The sequence below is a fragment of the Ochotona curzoniae genome, unplaced genomic scaffold (assembly GCF_017591425.1).
Source record: "Ochotona curzoniae isolate NIBS_2020 unplaced genomic scaffold, NIBS_Ocur_1.0 scaffold_4701, whole genome shotgun sequence".
In the NCBI taxonomy this organism is placed as follows: domain Eukaryota; kingdom Metazoa; phylum Chordata; class Mammalia; order Lagomorpha; family Ochotonidae; genus Ochotona; species Ochotona curzoniae.
This window is the reverse complement of record NW_024467122.1, coordinates 68245717-68265947: the sequence shown is the minus strand read 5'-3', so window position 1 is coordinate 68265947 and position 20231 is coordinate 68245717. Positions and strand designations below refer to the sequence as shown.

The window sequence follows — 20231 nt, the reverse complement described above, 5'->3', positions numbered from 1 at the left end:
GACAGATTTAGCCCCCAGTGCCAGCCTCTGCCATCTGATGGTGCAGCAAAGCCCAATCAACCCTCACTCACTCTGATTTTTGCTTGCATCAGTTGGAACAGTCAGCCCAACCTGATCTAGCTTTTCCCTGATCTAGCTCGCATGAGGCCCACAGGTGTTGTAGCCCTGCCTGGTCTGGTCTGCCCCCATCCTAACTCATGCTCTCCAGTAAGAGTGGTTGTCCAGCAGGGGAGCCCACATTCCCCCTGCCATCTTAGCCCCCTCCCTCCCTGGTTCTCTTGTGTGCAGTTTGGGTGCTGTGGGCCACATCTGGTACAGCTCATCTCACCTTGGCATTCTGTAATGTGCATTGGTTTGTGTCAGCAACTGAACCTGGCCCGACCCACACACTGTTTTGGTGCTTGCATTTGCCAGCGGGTGATGTGAACTGGTTCAGCCTGGTCTGCCCCTAACCTATGCCAAATGTATGCTGGTCAGTATCTTTCTCTGGCCTGGTCTGTAGGGACTCACCTGTAGGGACTGCGTCCCAACAGAGGAGTTTTCCAACCCCTCCATCAGAACCTCTCCCTATGCCAAATCTTGTGCATACTGGTGGGTCCATGGGCAGCCCCCCTTGCTGGCCTTTATTCCATTCTGGTTCTTACTGTTGGATGTTTCAGCCCAGCCAAGGCTTGTCCATATCCAGACACTGCTCACACATGGCTCGGTAGGGACAGAGACCTAGCCTAGTCTGTCCTACATCTACCCAGGTTCTCCAGAGCACCAGATGGTGCTGGTGTCTAGTCCAGCTAGGTATAACCAGCCCCAGTTCACACTTGTGCCAAGGGAAATTGCAGCCATATCCAGAGCAGAATGCTTAGTGCAGATTTCTAAGATGTATTACCTACAGGCCTGGCTCTGCAAGGGCTGATCTGTGCTTGACGCTGGATCCTTGGTTGTCGCCGGAGTCCAGATCACAGCTTATGGGAGGCTGGTGGGTTTTCTGTTCTCTGTAACACCGCTCGGCCATCATCACTTCTTCCCTGTGTGCAGAGGTTCCCCAGGTACCTCCCTGTTGACTTCCTGACCCCTATCTTTTTCTCTAATCTGCTCTCTGTTCTTTGCCCTGTTATCCCATATATGTGCTCATTGGAGTCCTGGCTGCTCCATTTCTGATCCAGCTCCTTCTTGGGGCTTGAGGGAACCTCCTAGGGTGACTCAAGTCCTTGGGCCTCTGCATTCATGTGGGGGACCTAGAGGATGCTCTGGGCTTCTGCTTTAGCCTGGCCCATCTGGGGAGTGAACCAATTGATGGAAGATCCCTCTTTTCAATCTTTCTCTCTCTCTCTGCCCTTCCTTTTCTCTCTGTAAATCTGCCTTTCAAATAAAAATAAAGAAAGAAAATATTAGAGTGAACCGGCATTTTGTATAGGGCAGGAATGAGCTCAGTCTGTGAATTTGCTTGGGGCGGACGTGCCAGGAAAAGGAGAGCCTATTGGCATCACATGGGCCCTTGACCCTCACACATAACGCAGTCAAGGGCAACAGTCTGGTGTCAAGCCACCACCTTGTTCTAACCCTGGACTCAGTCACTTACCTAATAGCTGTGTAAACGTGGCCAAGTTACCTAACCACCCTGTACCTTAGTTCTCTCACCTATAAAGCAGGGATGATAAAAATGGCCTATGGATAGTATGGTGATGTTAATAGACCCAATAAAGGGAATTCTTTACAAAAGAATTACGTGCTGGGCGAAACATGATAGTGTAGCAGCTAAAGTCCTTGCCTTACATGCGCCCCGGGATCCCACATGGGCACTGGTTTGTATCTTTGACTGCTGCACTTCCCATCCAGCTCCCTGCTTGTGGCCTGGGAAAGCAGTCAAGGATGGCCCAGAGCCCTGGGACCCTGCACCTGTCTGGAAGACCTTGAAGAAACTCCTGGCTCCTGGCTTCATATCAGCGCAGCTCTAGCCATTGCAGTCGCTTGGAGAGTGAACCAGTAAACAGAGGATCTTTTTCTCTGTCTCTCCTCCTCTCTCTGTATATCTCACTTTGTAATAAAAATAAATAAATCTTTAAAAAATAATTAAGTGCTGAGTACCATGGCTGGAGCCTGGTAAACCCTTCATCATTTGTTAAATTAGGGATGAGGGCCGCTGGGTGCTGAGTCATTGGATGGCGGTGTTTCTCTGTGTCCACAGAGTGCAGATACCTGAGGGAAGCACTAGATGGCAGCAAAACACAATCCTTGGAGACAGGAGTCCCAACTTTGCATCTGCTGCTTGGATGTTCCCAGTTTCTGCAGAGGGACCTGCCCAGGAACGCCTAGGGCACATTTCCCCCCTCTGCCTTCTCTTGCCCCCCAGCCTCAGCATGCGGCACCCACTCGCAGCAGAGACCACGCTGGATTCTGCAGTCTGAGCCTCTGTTCTGACGGCAGTCATTAGTCTTGCAGGCTTGCTTGGGTGTGGATTTACTTTGCCAAAGATTATTATTTTGAGGCTTTGCTATGTACTGAATTTGCTGAATAGCCCTCTGAAAAACTGCACCAATTGAAGTTCCACCAACAGTGTGTATGTGGGGGTGGGTCCCTGCCCTACTGGATATTATTACTTGAAAAAATTTGTACAAGGTAGAGGATGAAAAATGATATCTTTTACATTTGTAACTGCTGGCTAAGATCAAAGACTGAAAAACACTGCTATTGGGAATTTCAGTATCTTCTTATACCCCTTTGCTTAATTTTCTATTGCAGTGTTTACAATGTTCAGTTGAAAGAAAAATTGGGTTTAGGTTGAAAACCAGAGTATGAGAGAGATCTTTACTGTCTCATTTCTCAAATGTCCATGACAGCCTGGCTTATCCGGGCTTCTCACCTGAGCTGTTTTCTTTGTCTTTCCAGCACCTTAGTGGAACAGGATCAGAAGCCGAACCCTGAGACTGACATCGGCTCTCCTGCAGGGGGCGCCAAGTTCACCAGCAGCTCCAGGCGCCAGAACTCCCGACCCAAAAAGCAAATTATGTAATATGGAGACTCACATTTTCTGTGAGTATATTATAAGGGTGCTTCAATTACTTTTTAAATGCATTAAAAAAAAAACCTCATGCGTGGCTTTCAAAATGTTTTGCACCAAAATGAACATCTTTTACTTGCATTTTTCTTTTTTTAGTTTCTATTAATATAAAGTATTTCATGTATTTCATAGGTACAGGTTTTTTAACAGATGTATATATTTTCATTGGAAAGGCAGATATACAAAGAGGAGAGACAGAAAGGAAGATCTTTTGTCTGATGATTCACTCCCCAAGTAAGTGCAACGGCTGGAGCTGTGCCGATCCGAAGCCAGGAGCCAGGAACCTCCTCCAGGTCTCCCACATGGGTGCAGGGTCCCAAGCTGTTGGGCCATCCTCGACTGCCTTCCCAGGCCAAAAGCAGGAAGCTGGATGGGAAGTGGAGCTGTCAGGATTAGAACTGGTGTCCATATGGGATCCCGGCGAGTTCAAGGAGAGGACTTTAGCCACTAGGCCACAGAACTAGGCCCCTTAGGTACAGTTCTAAGACCACAATCATACTTTACTATCTCTCCCTCCTTCAGTCCCCCTTCTTCCCTCCATTTTTCTTTAATGTTTGCAAAAGCGTAATTTCCATCTACTCTATAACCATGGGCTTTGTATAATCATCTGTTTTAAAGGATTTATTTTATTTGAAGGGCCGAGTGATGGGGGCAGGGCTGTGGTGGGAAGCAGGGAGAGAGAGAATTTCACCCACTGGTTCACTTCGAGTGGTCAGAGCATCCAGGGAGGGAGCCTGGCCACGCCCAGAGCCTGGATCTATCCAGGTCTCCCACATGGATGGCACGGTGTAAGCACCTGGGCCATCTTCTGCTGTTTTCCCAGGCACGTTATCAGGGGGCTGGATCAAAAGCGGGACAGCTGGGACTGGAGCTGGCACCCATATGCATTGCTGGTGTCGTAGACAGTAGCTTAACCCATGGGGTCACAGGGCAAACCCTCTTGAAATGTTTAACAGTGTATCGTGGGGCAGACATTTGACCCAGCTCTCAAGATGCTGCGTCCCATACTGAAGTGCCTGGGCTCGATTCTTGGCTCTGATTTGGCCGACGCAGACCCTGGAGAGCAGCAGTGATGGCCCAAGGAATTGCATTTCTGCCAGCTGTGGAGGAGACCTGGCTGGGGTTCCTGGCACCTGGCTTCTTCTCCAGTGCAGCCCTAGCTGTTACAGGCATCCGGGGCGTGCAGCATCTGTGCGCTTTCTCTGTCACACTCTGTCTCTCAAATTGGAAAGTAACATGTGGGAATGCTTTATTAAGACAGTAGTTTGGGGCCCGGCATGATAGCATAGCAGCTAAAGTCCTTGCCTGACACATGCCAGGATCCCATATGGGCACCGGTTCTAATCCTGGCAGCTCCACTTCCCAACCAGCTCCCTGCTTGTGGCCTGGGAAAGCAGTCAAGGACGGCCCAAAGCTTTGGGACCCTGCGCCCATGTGGGAGACCTGGAAGAGCTCCTGGTTCCTGGCTTCGGATTGACTCAGCTACAGCCATTGTGGCTGCTTGGGGAGTGAATCATCGGACAGAAGATCTTCCTCTCTGTCTCTCCTTTTCTCTGTATATCTGGCTTTCCAATAAAAACAAATAAATCTTTAAAAAAAAAAAAAGACAGTAGTTTGTGTTGCAAGGTTTAAACCTGCTCTCTCCTTCTGCCTTCATTGATCCTTTGTTTTTTATTTGATTGCCATGAAGAATTTACGATTGTGTCAGTTTTTATGTATCCTGTTTTTTTCTACAGGGGAATATTTTCTATGATTTCCTTTAATGCTGTCATGATTTCATTTTTTAAAAAGATTTATTTTTACTAGAAAGTCAGATATACAGAAAGGAGGAAAAACAGAGAGGAAGATCTTTCTTCCGATGATTCATTCCCCAAGTGGCCACGATGGCCAGAATTGAGCCGATCCGAAGCTGGGAACCAGGAGCTTCTTCCAGGTCTCCCAAGCAGGTGCAGGATCCCAAGGATTTGGGCCGTCCTTGACTGCTTTCCCAGGCCACAAACAGGGAGCTGGACAGGAAGTGCAGCTGCTGAAATTAGAACTAGAGTTCATATGGGATCCTGGAGTGTGTAAGGCAAGGACTCTAGCCACTAGGCTACCGTGCCAGGCACAATGATTTCATTTTGTAACATTTCAATCTTTGAGCTGTTTGGAATTTATCCTGATAGAAAGGGGAAGAAGGGGCCAATTCCATTTTTGTCCAAATGGCTGATTACTGTCTTAACACTAACTTTTGAATGGCCCATCTTTTTTTTTTTTTTTAGATTTATTTATTTTTATTGGAAAGGCAAATATACAGAGAGGAGAGACAGAGACGAAGATCTTCTGTCTGATGGCTCACTCCCCAAGTGGCCACAATGGCTGGAGCTGAGCTAATCCGAAGCCAGGAGCCTCTTCCGGGCCTCCGAAGTGGGTGCAGGGTCCCAAAGCTTCGGGTTGTCCTTGGCTGCTTTCCCAGGCCACAGGCAGGGAGCTGGATGGGAGTGGGGCACCGGGATTAGAACCGGCGCCCATATGGGATCCTGGCATGTTCAAGGCGAGGACTTTAACTGCTACACTATTGCACCAGGGCCTGAATAGCTCATCCTGTCTACAATCATTATTTGCAAATTATTCTCTAAGAATGATGTAATCATAGCATTCTTTTCATAATGACCCATGTACAACTTAATATCTGGCAATAGGTAAATTGTGAAATAATTTCTACTACATTCTTTTAATAAGTATTCATGTTTTCAAATACTCTCTACAAGGAAGAGTTGTCAAGTGAAAATTAAAAGGGGAGACTGGCATTGTGCCACAGTGAGTTAAGCCTACAATGTATAATGTCAGCACGTCATATTGGAGTGCCAGTTTGAGTTCCAGCTGCTCTGCTTCTGATCTAGCTCCCTGCTGAGGTACCAGGGAAAGCGAAGAAAAATGGCTCACATCCTTGGGCCCCTGCCACCGACACGGGAGAGCAGGGTGGAGTTTCATAGTCCTGGCTTCAGCCTGGCCCAGCCCTGGCTGCTGCAGCCATTGTCGGGGGAGAATCAGCAGACAAAAGATCCTCTCTCTCTCTTTTCCTTTGCTGTTTTGCCTTCCAAATAAGTAAAGAAAATTTTTAATTGAGAGAAAAGCAAAATACAATATAAGGCTAACAATCCAAAGTATAAACAAAAGAACCCCTTTTCTCTGTATAAAATAGCTATAAGAATATAAAATAGAAATTTAAGAATAGTTACTTGTGTTGTATTATTTTTTTAAAAGATTTATTTTATTTGAGAAGCAGAGTGTCAGAGGAAGAGGGAAAGCCAGAGAGAGGGAGAGTGATCTTTCATTCGTTGATTTGCTCTCCAGATGGCTGCAAAGGCCAGGCCTGGGCCTGGTCAGAGCCAGGAGCCTCTTCCGGGTCTCCCATGTGGGTGCAGGAGCCCACGCACCTGGTGTATCGTGTGCTGCTTTCCCAGGTCATTAACAGGGAGATGAGTCGGAAGTACAGCAGCAAGAACTCAAACCTGCGCATAAATCGGATGCCGCTGGCGTCAGTGGCGTTATCTGCTGTAACAGCGCCAATCTGATCTGGAATTATTTTAGGCTCGCTGTGGCACCGCTTCGCCGCAGGTTCCAGCCTTTGGCGTTTCACATGAGGGATGTCACAGGTCAGAGGGCAGGAGATGCAATTTGTAATCTTGGCTCAGCCCTAGACAAGTGTGACCTTGGGTAAGTCACTTCCTGTCTTTGAGACTCTTTCTACAAAACAAAGGTGTCAGACAGTGTCTGGAAGTTCTTTCTGGTTTTTAACTTTCTACTAGTAGAAGCTGTGAGGAATTCCAGCTCTGCTAGAGCTCCGAGGATGCATCAGCTACTAGAGGAACGTGTAGTATGGAGGTTGGTTTGTGTTTGCTAAGCTATAGATTCATGAGGAATTAAAAAAAATGATTATGATCTTTCATCAAATCTTGTTAGCTTGCTACCCCTTCCCCCTTTTTCTCTTGTTCTGGCTAAGCTGCTGAAGCTAAGCTGGGTTGTGTGGATGTCGTCTCCTTGCGGCGGGGTGGTGTGTTAGCTCTTGTTCCTTGGCCACGGTCAGGTGAAGTTCATTTAGATAAGTCAGAATGGGAAAGGACTGTGTGCGGGGCTGGTCTGCCTTGCAGAGTGGACCTCACCAAGCTGTGCAGCCTGGGGGCACCTTCCCAAGGAAATGCATGCTTACCAACAGAGGGCACACAGCAGTTAACCTGCTCCTCACACCCTACTCTGTGGACTGGGAGGCTGAGCCAGATGTGTGCGCAGCATGAAAGAATTGGGACCAACTGGGTGATGAGAGATGAAGGGAGGCTTGGCGCCTGGGGGAGCATTTGCTGATCATCAGCAGTGTGATTTAGGAAAACTGTATCTCTGTTGATGAAAGTGAGCTTAGAATAAAATGTGAACTTTTCTAGGTCCTTCATTTATTTGTTTATTTTTGAAACTGAAAGAAGAGACTAAGTAGATTGACACAAGCTGAGACATTCCTCTTATTTGGGTGCTAATTTAGATATCCCCAAAAGGGCATTTGTGGTAAGGGCTGGGCCCCAAGGAGGCCCCGCTGGGGAGAGATTTTTAGAGACAGGCTAGTGGGTGGTTCTTAGTCGTGGATGGTGCATGACGTCAGGAGGTAGTTTTCCTAGGAGCGTGGGTGATGTTAGCCTAAACAGGACCAGGCCTCTCTCCCTGCTTCCTGGTTCACCAAGTGGTCATTCCTGCACCTGCCCTGCCAAGGCCAGCCTCCAGCGTCACCAAAAGGCTGAACCAGCATGGCCACCGCATCTTGGACTGTGGACTCCTGAAAATGTAAGCCAAAGGCAGGTGTTTTGATTTGATGAAAACCTGACTAGAGCCGACATAACAATCAGACATGGCTTTGCTTCTTTGGTCATTGTCAATTTCTGAAAGATATTAGCAAGCACAACATGTCTTCACTTGGTAATGTTGAATGTTCTTGGTTTTTTTTTTTTTTTTTTCCTGCTTAGCAAGATTTAGCAGAAGAACATGGTGCCCTTGAACAAGTGCTGGTTTTGAGCACAAATGAGGCTGAGGAGTCCCTGGTGAGCTCTAGAAACCTTGGCACTCGTTAACACGGCTGTAAGCTTAACGAGCAGTATGAAGCATTAAGCACGATATTTACTCTCTCATTTGTGGGCTGAAGAGGCCTCCGTGGCATAAACTTAATATCCTCAGAGCAGCCTCTGTTGTAGGTGTTTTTATTTATTAATCTAGTTTTCTTTCATCATAGAAGTGTTACAGAAAAATAGCAAAACACCCCCAAAGTGTTTGAAGAGTGTAAAATGTCTGCCCACCCTGGGGTTACTCTCTGCTGTGGTCTGACTGTGTGTCTGTTTCCACATTCATCACCTCCAAGGTGATAGAACTAGGACAGAGAACCTTGGAAAGGGACCAAGCCATTAGTGTGGCACAGGCCTTATAAAACGGCCCAGGAAGGGGCAGGGTGCAACAGCAGTATCACTACTTGGGATGCTCAGAGCTTGTCTCAGAGGGCCTGGGTTCGGCTCTGTTTCAAATAGTTTCCTTTTTTTTAAGATTTATTTTATTTTTATTGCAAAGTCAGATATATATAGAGAAGAGGAGAGACAGAGAGGAAGATCTTTCATCCGATGATTCACTCCTAAGCAGTGCAATGGCTGGAGTTGTGCTGATATGAAGCCAGGAGCCAGGAGTTTCTTCCAGGTCTTCCAGACAGGTGCAGGGTCCCAAGGCTTTGGGCCGTCCTCGATTGCTTTCCAAGGCCACAAGTAGGGAGCTGGATGGGAAGTGGGGCTGCTGGGATTAGAACCGGCACCCATGTGGGATCCCGGTGCGTTCAAGGTGAGAACTTTAGCAGCTAGGCCACGGTGCTGGGCCCACAGTTTCCTTCTAATGTGTGTCCTGGTGGAGTGGGCATGATAGCTCATGATAGCTCAAGACCTTGGGTCCCTGCCATCCACGAGGGAGACACAGATGGAGTTCCAGGCTCCTGTGTTTGTCTGTGGTAGCCAATTTTTGCTAGCTGGGCCAGCAGATGGAAGATCTTTGTCTGTCATATCTCTCAAATGAAATGAAAATAAGTGCATTAAAAAAAAAAGTACAATTTTAAAAAATGGGGCACAAGAGAGCTGCCTGACCCCTCCACCATGAGAGGACACACAGGAAAGATGCCATCAGGAGCCATAACGTGGGCCCTCACCACCCCCAGGCCTGCCATGGTCTTGATGTTAGATATCCCAGTCCAGGAGCTGTGAGAAAGTCATGTCTGTTGTTCACCAGCTGTACAGTCTGTGGGGTGTGTAGGGAACATACAGTTTGGGGACCACAAACTGCCACACACAGTTTTTCTGCATGTGTGCCACACCAAGGGGCATTCTGCTTGGAGATGGAGCTGCCGTTTCCTTTGCCTCTTCCTGCCCCATCCAACATGGAGGACCTGTTACCTCTGCTGTCCTCTCCCCAAGGCGGTCCTCTCCCCAAGGCTGCCCTCGTTAGGGGCTTCCCTGGGCCAGTCTGGAGTTCATCTCAGGCTTTGCTGCAAATCCCAGATATCCTCTGTTAGGTGCAAGAGTGGAGAAGGAACATAGGGTCCTGCTGTGCACTTCATGCATTGTCCCGCAGACCCCCCTCTCCTTCCTCAGTTGATTTCTGCTCTTCCTAACAGTGCAGTTTTGAGCACAGCATAATTAGGGCTCTGCAGTTAAGCTGCTTGGATTTGGTGCATGTTAACTATGTAAGCCTCCACAGATTTCATCTATAAAACAGGGATTGTAATAAAGTCATGATTTGCCTGCAGTAGGAGTTCAGTTATTAGGGCCTGGTATGGTAACCTAGTGACTAAAATCCTCACCTTGCACATGCTAGGATCCCATATGGGTGCAGTTCTAATTCCTGGCAGCACTGGTTGTAATCCTGGAAGCCCCACTTCCATTCCAACTCCCTGCTTGTGGCCTGGGAAAGCAGTTGAGGATGGCCCAATGTCTTGGGACCCTGCACTCAATGTGGGAGACCCAGAAGCGGCTCTGGGCTCCTGGCTTCGCATTGGCACAGCTCCAGCTGTTGTGGGCACTAAGGGAGTGAATCATCAGACGGAATGTCTTCCTCTCTGTCTCTTCTTCTCTCTGTAAATCTACCTTTCCAATAAAAATAAAATCGTTTAAAAAAGGTTCAGTTATTAGTAAAGACTATTACTGTTGTGATTTAAAGGAAAAAAAATATTATTTTAGTTATTTGAAAGGCAGAGTTAGAGAGAGAGAGAGAGATCTTTCCATCTGTCGATTCACTCCCCAGATGACTACAGTGATCAGGACTGGGCCAGGCCAACGCCAGGAGATGCAACTTCATCTGACTACAAGGGCTTAAGTGGTCAGTCCATGTTCTCCTGATTTCCCAGGAGGATTAACAGGGAGCTGGACAGGAAGCTGAGCAGGTGGAACTTGAACATGGAAGGCCGGCATTACAAGCAATAGCTTAACTTGCTGTGCTGGTCACTCTACTGTGCTTGGTTTGTTTTTAGTTAATATTTTTACTTGTTTGAGAGAAATATATATATTTTAAAGATTTGTTTTATTTTTATTGGAAAGTCAGACATACAGAGAGGCGGAGAGACAGGGAGGAAGATCTTCTATCCAATGATTCACTCCTGAAGCGACCACAATGGCTGGAACTGAGCCAATCCAAAACCAAGAGCCAGGAGCCTCTTCTGGGTCTCCAATGTGGGTGCAGGGTCCCAAAGCTTTGGGCCATCTTCAACTGCTTTCCCAGGCCACAACAGGGAGCTGGATGGAAAGTGGAACAGCCAGGATTAGAACTCGTACCCATAGTATTCTGACGCGTGCAAGGCAAGGACTTTAGCCACTGGGTTACCAGTTACCACACTGGGCCCAAGGAGAGCTATCTTGTAGTACTGATTTCCTTCCCCAAATGCGTATAATGATCGTGGCTATTGATTCACTTCTAAAATAGTGTAACAGCCATGCCTGGGCCAGGCTGAAACCACAAGCCAAGAATGCATCCATGTCTCCCGCATCGGTGTTGGGGACCCCGCTACCTGAGCTATCACATGCTGTCTGTAATGGAAGGAAGTGAGCACTGGGAGCTGGAATGGGGAGGGAGCCCAGGCAGTCTGATAAGCTCCGAGGGAGTTGGACTGTGAGCTCAAATGCCCACCTTCTGCTGTGATTTTATCTCCCTGTTTTCTTTCTATATGATTTTACATTTTCTCCACCCCCCCTTTTTAAAAAAATTTAAATCAAAGAGGCATTTATCTTTCTGAGGTCAAAAGCTTTATAGGTCTTACAAAAACCAAGTGCTCCACCCCATCCTGGCTCCAAAGCCAGCAGTTTCAACAGTCACACCTTCTTCTGTTATTCAAATCCTATTTCCAAAACAACATTAATAGAAAGTTTTTTCACGATGATTCAGTTTTGAGTATCTACCAACTTCTTGGTCTTCAAGATGAGGATTTAGTGTTCATTCCCTTCTGTGTACTGAGGGAACATGAAAAATGGTATCTCTCACATCACTGTCATGTGTAAACATTATTCACAGCTCATAGCTCAGCTATACTGTGTTATGATGTCATTTCCTTTCTTGTGTGTTTTTGTTTGTTGTAGGATTGCCCTAACAATCATTTTATTATGTATTGATTTAATTCTCTATGCACCTGTAATGAATTCACTCCTGAACTCTACTCTCAAGGTTAAAAAAGACTGCCTAACTCTCTGCGAAGGCCCAGATAGTATGTATTTTCAGCTTCTTAGATCATGTGGCCTGTATTGTAATAAGACAGCAGCCGCAGGCAATATATAAAGAAGTGAGCGTGGCTGGATCTCAACAAAACTTTACTTACAAAAGCCAAAAACAGCTGATTGCTTGGCGGTATTGCCCTGGCAGCCCTCTCTTCCCTGCTGCAGACTAGTCTTGGCTGCTACAGGCCATCAACTCCTCCCATCTCTCCTGTGGTGGAAACTGTGTATCAGGGTGGGACACTCAGGGTGGGACAGCAGGTGCTTGCTCATTTTATATTGATTTGAAAAGCAAAGTTACAGAGAGAGAGAGGGTGAGATCTTCCAATTGCTTGTTCATTCCCCCAAATGGCTGCAATGGCCAGAGCTGGGCCAGGCAGAGGCCAGGAGTCAGGAGCTTCTTCTGAGTCTCTCATGTGGATGTAGGGCTCACGCACTTGGGCCATCTTCTGTTGCTGGATCCAAAGTGGGACAGATAGGACTTGATCTGGTTGCTCATATATCATGCTAGTGTCTCAGGCAGAGGCTTCATATGCTGCACCCGAAAGAAGGTATTTGAAGTTGGTCTCTTGAGTGTTTTTTTTTTTTAAAGAGTTATTTATTTTTATTGGAAAGGCAGATATACAGAGAGGAGGAGAGGAAGATCTTCCGTCCAATGGTTCACTCCCAAGTGGCCACAATAGTTGGAGCTGAGCCAATCCAAAACCAGGAGTCTGGAGCCTCTTCCCAGTCTCCCATGTGGGCGCAGGGTCCCAAAGCTTTAGGCCGTCCTCGACTGCTTTCCCAGGCCACAAGCAGGGAGCTGGAAGTGGGGCCACCGGAATTAGAACCAGCATCGATATAGGATCCTAGCACGTTCAAAGCGAGGACTTTAACTGCTGTGCTATCGTGCAGAGCCCCTCTTTAGTGTTGAGAACATTCTTGTTCTTCCCAGTATCTGTCAGGCTTGTGCTGATTTAGCACAAAGGGATTTACTGGAAGCCCAGAGGTACTTGGAGCAGCAGGATCCAAAGGGACTGCCAAGGGTGGAGTGACTGTCTTTCCAGCATGCCTGGATTGTTGCCAATCCTCCCTCCCCTCCAAGGACGTCTTGGCATTACTCACTTGGGATTCAAGTGCAGGGCAGAAGTATGTGATTGACCTGGCCAAAATCTCATGGATCAGGAGAGGGTATTTTCTTCTCCGAATACTGGTGGTACATTGCATCCACTTATGTGTTACCACAGCCACATGAACTATCTCCTTCCAAATAGGAAGGGGGGCTGGTAATTGCACAGCCAAAATAAATGCAAGTACCTACAATATTCTTGATTGTTAGGTTTCTTTTTTTTTTTTTTTACCTAAATAGTAAAAATAATAATAATGTTGGTCCAGGAAAAGATATTCAGCTTGGGGACTAAAGGAGTTAATTAGGAAACAACATGATGCTTGACTCATGATAAATTCTCCAGAAATGTTTATTGGAAGCAAGGGACTAATGCAGTGGTTAAGATGCCATTTGGAATGCCTGTATCCCATATCAGAGTTACCTGGGTTCAAGTCTCAGTTCGGCTTCTAATCCAGATGCCTGCTAATGCATACCCTCTGCGGCATCAGATAATGGCTCAAGTCCTTGAGTCCCTGCCATCCCCATGACAGACCTAAGTTGAGTTCCTGGCTCCTGGCTTTGGCCTGGCCCAGCCTGAATGTTGCAAGCATTTGAGGGAGTGAACAAGCAGATGGAAGGTCTCTCTTTGTTTTTCAAACAAATTTTTAAAATAAATTAAAATGTTGGTTTCAGTCTGGGTTGAGATCCAAAAATATTCTATGTGGATGGAGTGATGGACACCCAAGTTTTAGGGTCTAGGAGAATCTGAGGAAGGAGAAGTTTGTGGAGACTGGGGTCCCTCAGCCTTCAGGAAGCAGGTCTGCAGGGGCTGGAGCAGGCAGAGGTTGCTATAGATGACTGGACTTGGCCTTGTGTGCATTTACTTCTCTGGATACCACTGTTCATAACTGGGTCAGGATCTGGCTTAGTGGGATGGGTCACCATGTAGACCAGGGAGGGCAGTGCAGGGACACCCTCTCAGGGGCAGGGTCAGCCCACCCAGAGGTCAGGGGTCAAGCAGCCATGTGGAAGGAGCTGCCCTCAGAGCAGCGAGGCATTGTCCTGTAATTTCTCAGCTGGGAAGGAGACAGGAAATGCAGATCTCCCCTTCCTTCTATGGATCTGGTCAGTGTGGGAAGGGGTGCAGGAGCAAGGGGCCATTAGCAAATACAGGCAAGGTGAAATCCCATTTGGAACTCAGCAGATAACATCCTGCACTGTGACCAGGAGACTGGGAAGGGTTCCTTTCTGCATAAAGGCCTTATGGGTTCAGCCCAGGCACTCTGCGCCCAGCCCTGGGCTCCTGCCTGGCCCCAACATGCAGTCTTTGGGGATGTGTTCCCCAAAGACTGGACACCCGAGTTGCTAAAGGCCAGGAGTGAAGGCTTCCCTCCTCTCAGAGCCCAGCTCAGGATGTGCGCACCAGAACAGGATGGAAGAAGGAATGAGGCTGGAACTGGGCGAGCCTTGGGTAGAGTCAGGAGAAAAGAAGGAGTTGGAGCGGCAGAGGCAGGAGTGACTTGGCTGGAGAGAGAGCACAGAGCTACCCAGTCTTGAAGAGGGGACATGTTTGTCCTAGGAGGGAAGCTGGCACTTGTACCCCCCCCCCCTCAAACCAACCCCCACTCCATCCCATGCTTTCTGAAACATCTGGCCCAGTGTTTTTTCAGTCTATACTTCACATCTGCCTTAGGAGGAAAAGATAATTATTCCCATTCTATAGTGGAGACCCAAAGATAGGAAGTGATTTACCTAGAAATACCTGGCAGGAATACAAATAGACGTGTTGGTTCCTTAGAGTAAGGCAAGTATGTGGGTAAAGTTTGTAACCTTCAAGGTGGGCATAATTGGGGGCCTTGGGCCAGACGCCGTGGCCTAGCAGCTGAAGTCCTCACCTTGAATGCGCCAGGATCCCACATGAGTGCCAGTTCTAATCCCAGCAGCTCCACTTCCCATCCAGCTCCCTGCTTGTGGCCTGGGAAAGCAATGGAGGACGGCCCAAAGCCTTGGGACCCTGTACTTGTGTGGCAGACCTGGAGGAGGTTCCTAGATTCTGGCTTCAGATTGGCATAGCGCCAGCCGTTGCGCTCACTTGGGGAATGAATCATCGGACAGATCTTCTTCTCTGTCTCTTCTCCTCTATGTGTAACTGACTTTCCAATAAAAAAAAAATAAATCTTTTAAAAAAATAAATAATTGGGGGCCCTGATCAATCAACATGTTATGTAATTGCTCAGTAGAAGACAATGGCAGGCCTTTTGTGGTAGCCTAGTAGCTAAAGTCCTCACCTTGTATGTGCTGGGATCCCATATGGGCATAAGTTTGTGTCCCAGCTGCTCCATTTCCCAGCCTTGTGGCCTGGGAAAACAGTCAAGGACGGCCCAAAGCCATGGGACCCTGCACCTGCATGAGAGACCCAGAAGAAGCTCCTGGCTCCTGGCTTTGGATCAGCTGAACTCTGGCTGTTGCAGTCACTTAGGGAGTGAGTCAGTGGACAGAAGAACTTTCTATCTTTCCTTTTCTCTGTAAATCTGACTTTCCAGTAAAAATAAATAAATAAATCTTTAAAAAAATAAAAACAAGGCAATGGCATGTGCCTGGGTCCTAAACCCACAGTGTGATCCCTGTGGTAAGGCAGGTGATGTCATATCCCCCAGTCCTTTAACATCGGCTGTTTGCACTTCCTGCATCCTCCCATCTCCACCCCATTCTATTGTCCTTCCACGCGACATGTTTCGCCCTCTAGCCCACTCAAGTCTTCCTCTTCTCTTATAGCTCCTCCCAGAGTAGACCTGAGTCTCACCAGCACCTGGCCTCCACATCTCCCTTTCCTGGTGCCCAGCTCCAGGAGCTGCCAATGAACATTTGGCCGAATGAACAAGTGTGTGCACCTGCGCCCAGGAAATCCCCATCCTCCAGGGCCTCCGATCCCCAGTTTCTTCCTCCTTTCTCCCTGCCCCTCTTTGTGGAGGAGTCAAAGATCCTGTTGAAGCCAGAAAGTCTAGACACTCAAGAAGCTGCAGGAGTCAGGGGGGCCTCCTTTGGGGGAATCAGGAAGGACTGCCAGGCCTGCTCCACGCCCTGACCCTGCCTGCTTGGGTGTGGGAGAGCAGAGGGCACAGGGCAGGATAAGCAGGGCTTGGGAAAGGGCTAAGAAGCCAGGCCAGCAGGCCACCCATGGGAGGAGGCTGCCTGCCTGTGTGCCTTCCAGCCAGGGGCCTGGCCAGTGTGGGAAGGATCTGCTGGGCTGACCTGACACAGCCGAAGACCTGTGTCAGCGCTCACCCCTGCCGTCTCAGAGCCTGCCTGTTTGAAACTGTATTTGCTACTTGTGAAAAATCTGTTCTGGGCCAGGCTGGGGTGCAAAGGTGAACAGCACCCATTTCCTCCCTAAGGAAGTTCACGCCTGACAATGGAGTAATAAACTCAGCTGATCCTCAGGGCGCAGCTTGCTAAGTGCCACACACTGAACCACAGCTTTTACACATATTGATAACAACCTGAGTGCTCACAGTAACCCAAACATTACGGATAGGGTGGTGGGGTTCATGACGCACAGCAAGATCAAGTGTCCCGCCCTAGGCCACACAGTAAATTATGTCTGGGAGCCACACTTAGGCTGTCTGGCCTCTGTTCCCAGATTATGCCCTCACACTAGGCATCTTTAAAAAGTTTTAAAATTTATTTTTAACATTTATTCAATAGGCATGTACATCCATGTTTGTGCACGCAGACACACACACACACACACAGATCTCTCATCTTGTGTTTCATCCCTCCAAACACCCACAGACAAGGGTGGGCCAGGTTGAAACCAGGAGGTGAGAACTCCAAGTGTCCCACATAGGTGGCAGGTACTCAATTATCTGAGCCATCACCAGCTGCCCCCCAGGGTGTGTGTAAGCAGGAAGCTGCTGGGAAGTGGGGTGGGGGACTTGAACCCATGCTTTCTGATATGGGCAGTGGACTTCCCATTTGGTGAATTAACCACTGCACTAACTGCCAGCCCCATGCTATACATCTAAGCCAACCCTGGGGGCCTATTGGCCGTGGCCATCTCAGACATCCTCTTAATCTTCTCCCTAGCTCCTTGTCAGGAAGCTGTCAGGATGTAGATATCACCAGTACCAATGCCTTTTGATAGGCATTTGCAGTTGGGTGAGTTGATGGAAGATGCCTTTGTTGCCCTGCATGTCTGTGACAAGAACAAAGCCAGCCTCAGCCCATGCACTGGAATCACTTTGGGGGAGTTTTGACAACTGCTGGTGTACAGGCCACACCTCCAGGAGTTTTGATGTGATTTAATTCAGGGTGCAGTGGGAGCCTGGGGAATTTTAGAACAACCCTATGGTGATTTTTGATATGTAGCCAGGGATGAAATCCCCCACATTAACACTGATTTAGAAATCATAAGTTTTCATGAAAAGCAGGCAGAAAGGACCAGAACTTAGGAGGTGAGTGGGCAAGATTGACATCACAGCTCAGCCACTTAAAAGTCAGGGAGATGTGGGCAAGTCCGCTTCCTCTCAGCTCAGCTGTCAGAGGGAGGAGTAACAGCATCTGTCCCAAAGTAGAGCACTGGGAAGGTGCATCCTGGAAGAAATGTGACTAGTGGCAGTGATTATGACTTCTTCCACCCACCATGTGGCTTTGAGCATCTAGCCTGGCACATGCATGTCCTGGGGGAACCATAGATGACAAGGCAGCTTAGGTTTACAGTGCAGTAATTAAATTTACCAAACTTTTATTGGGTTGGGATGTCAAACACTGTATGGGCTCCAAGACAAACAAGACATTGTCCTTACCATTGAGGGGAAGAGAAGTGGACAGTAATGGTTACTGCATTGGAGGGGGGAGAAAGAAGGGAGAAGTACAGATCAAGAGTTGCTGGAGTCCAGAAGAAAGGCATTTGGAGGGCAGACCAGGCAAACTTCCATGGTAGACATGAGGCTTTCAAGGGCCCTGAGAATGGATAGGGTTTGTAGGAAGTGCCAAGAGTTGTAGTGGTGGTAACAGCTCAAACAAAAGCGTGGTGGTGAGAGCGGGCAGTTGTGCAACCTGCACATGCACACAGAGAGGGAAGAAAGAGGATATGTGTACAGGTGGCAGCTGGGAATGCCGGGGGATGCTCCTTGGCCAGCTTAGTCACCATGCTGAGCAGGGAAACCAAGTGGTCTCGAGTTCTTTTAAAGTTTTTTTTTTTTTGAAAGGCAGGTATACAGAGAGAAGGAGATACAGAAAAATCTTTTGTCTGCTGATTCTCTCCCCAAGTGGCTGCAACAGTTGGAGCTGAGCCAGTCTAAAGCCAGGAGTTGGGAACTTCTTCCGGGTCTCCCATGTGGGTGCAGCTGTCTGACTTTGGCATACTGATGTTGCTTCTCTGGGCTTCAGATGCTTCGAAGAAGAAATGACCAAGTTGGATGGGTGCACTGGCAATAATCCTTTCAACTCTTAATCCAGGTCAGAGAGAGCTTGGTGAGGGGCTTTTTCAAAGGGGGAGGTCAGGTGAGGGAGAGCCTTTCTCACTTTACCTGTGAGCTAAGCCCCATAGTTGGAGGTGCCCAAGCAGGGCCTGGAGGCAGGCAGAAAGGATTGGAGCTAAGGCTCCCCGGAATGGAGATCTGCTCTGATCTGTTAACCTGTCTGGCTGGGAGGAAGCAGGCAGTCTATTTCCTCTTGCACGCAAGGTGTGCGGGTCTTGGCATCGGCGCTTGTCGCTCCCTCTCCCAGGAGGTGCCCATAGGGGACCAGGCTGGTAGTGATGGGCACTCACCCTGGGGCGCTGTCCGCAAGGGGCTCCCAGCAGGGGGCGCCCCGAGCCCCGTCCCGGGCCCGCGGGCGCGCCTCCAGCCGGCGCCTGGGACGGGGCCGGCCGCTCCGCCCCCTGGTTCCCTGGCGGCTTCGGGCGCCGGGCGCCAGCGGGAGGAAAGTGTGCAGCCGAGCGCCGCGCACCTCCACACGCACCCAGTGCCCGCAGCGGACGCTGCAGCGCAACCTCCCACCGTGAGTAGTGTGTGTGTGGGTTCGACGGGCGGGACGCGGTGCCTGGTCCGGCTACAGTGGCTCCAGGACCGGCACTGACGGGGCACAGTGCTCGGGGTGATCTCTTGTGTGTGGATCCTGGGCCTGAGGCCCCCATGGGTGGCCGACCATGACCGTGAACGCCACACGCGGGACCCTCCCCCGAACGTGGGATCTGCCCCCCCGCTGCCCTCCGGTGTACTTGGAAACTTGATGCTTTTGACGGGGAGATGGGGAAGGGCGGTGGGCAGAGAGGTCTGGCACCACAGAGACATACACTGAGGTTGGCCCCCTCGAGGGGGCAGAGGTCCTCCCGGCAGTGGCGTGTCTCTCCCACCTCCTGTTCACCGCCAGTGCCAGGAGCTGATGCCAGGCAGGTGTTCAGTCACAGCATGCTTTCTGTGTGGCCACACGGAAGCTGTGGTTCCTGCCCGCAGGAGCCAGGGCTCAGAGAGGTGGGTGCAGAGTAAAGGTGGGCATGGGGGCGGCCAGCAGGCCTGCTGCTGGCTCCGGACAGTGTTGCTTACAGCTGACCCTGGTTTGGAGCAGGCCCTAACTTTCAGCTGTCTCCACAAAGTAGAAATGAGTAACTCGCACTGGGCACTGGAGGAGAGGCCGGGAGATGGTACCCCTGGGGAGAGAGGGACACTTAGCTGCTAGTCCCGGACACCTGCACTCTGCAATCCAGTGCCTTTGTGGGAAGTATGCTGATTGAGTCCTGAAGACTAAGGGGCACCGGCACCTTGTCCTGCTCACAGTTTACCTTCCTGGCATTAAGTTACTCCTATCCCAAGACATGTTTTCAGCATATCCACAGTGGCCCCACTGAGCAGCTTCGTAGGGTGCTGGGTCAGGGATGTCTGGGCTGTGCAGTGGTTTGGCAGGTGTCCTGAGGGCACAGATGGAGCCCTGAACTGTCCCTGGCCAGCTCCTTAGGCCAGGAGGTTAGCCAGCAGGCTGTCCTGTCTAGTGGCACTTTCCCAGAAGAGGTCTTCTTCAGAACAGCTCAGCAGGGTGGGGCTTCCTCATGGGGTGGGGGAATGCTGGGTGGGGGTCTGCAGTGCCCAGAGGGGTTCTGTGATGCTGGGATTCCCTCTCCCGACTCCCCTCCTATTGGCACCTGCTCCATGTTACAGGAGGTGTGGCCCCTGGATCTGCTTCTCTTCCTTGGGTTCAATTGGCCCAATGGAGCTGGGGCCACAGCAGAGAGAGGGCATTGTGTGTGGAGTGAGGGAGGGAGCTAGTTCCTCCAGAGGGTCTCCAGCCTGAACACATCCTCCAGGCCGTTCCCCCAGGAGTCTTAACCCTCCTTTTGTAA

At 49.4% G+C, this 20231-nt stretch overlaps 1 protein-coding gene across 1 annotated transcript in view; it reads left to right on the top strand.

The window, feature by feature from the left end:
* Positions 1 to 2844: 2844 nt before the first annotated feature.
* Positions 2845 to 20231, top strand: part of DAPK2 (death associated protein kinase 2) — a 124006-nt gene continuing 106619 nt past the window's right edge. Inside the window, exon 1 of the mRNA XM_040968587.1 lies at positions 2845 to 3027. The gene's annotated coding sequence lies outside the window, so the exon portion shown is untranslated. The remainder of the gene's footprint in view (positions 3028 to 20231) is intronic.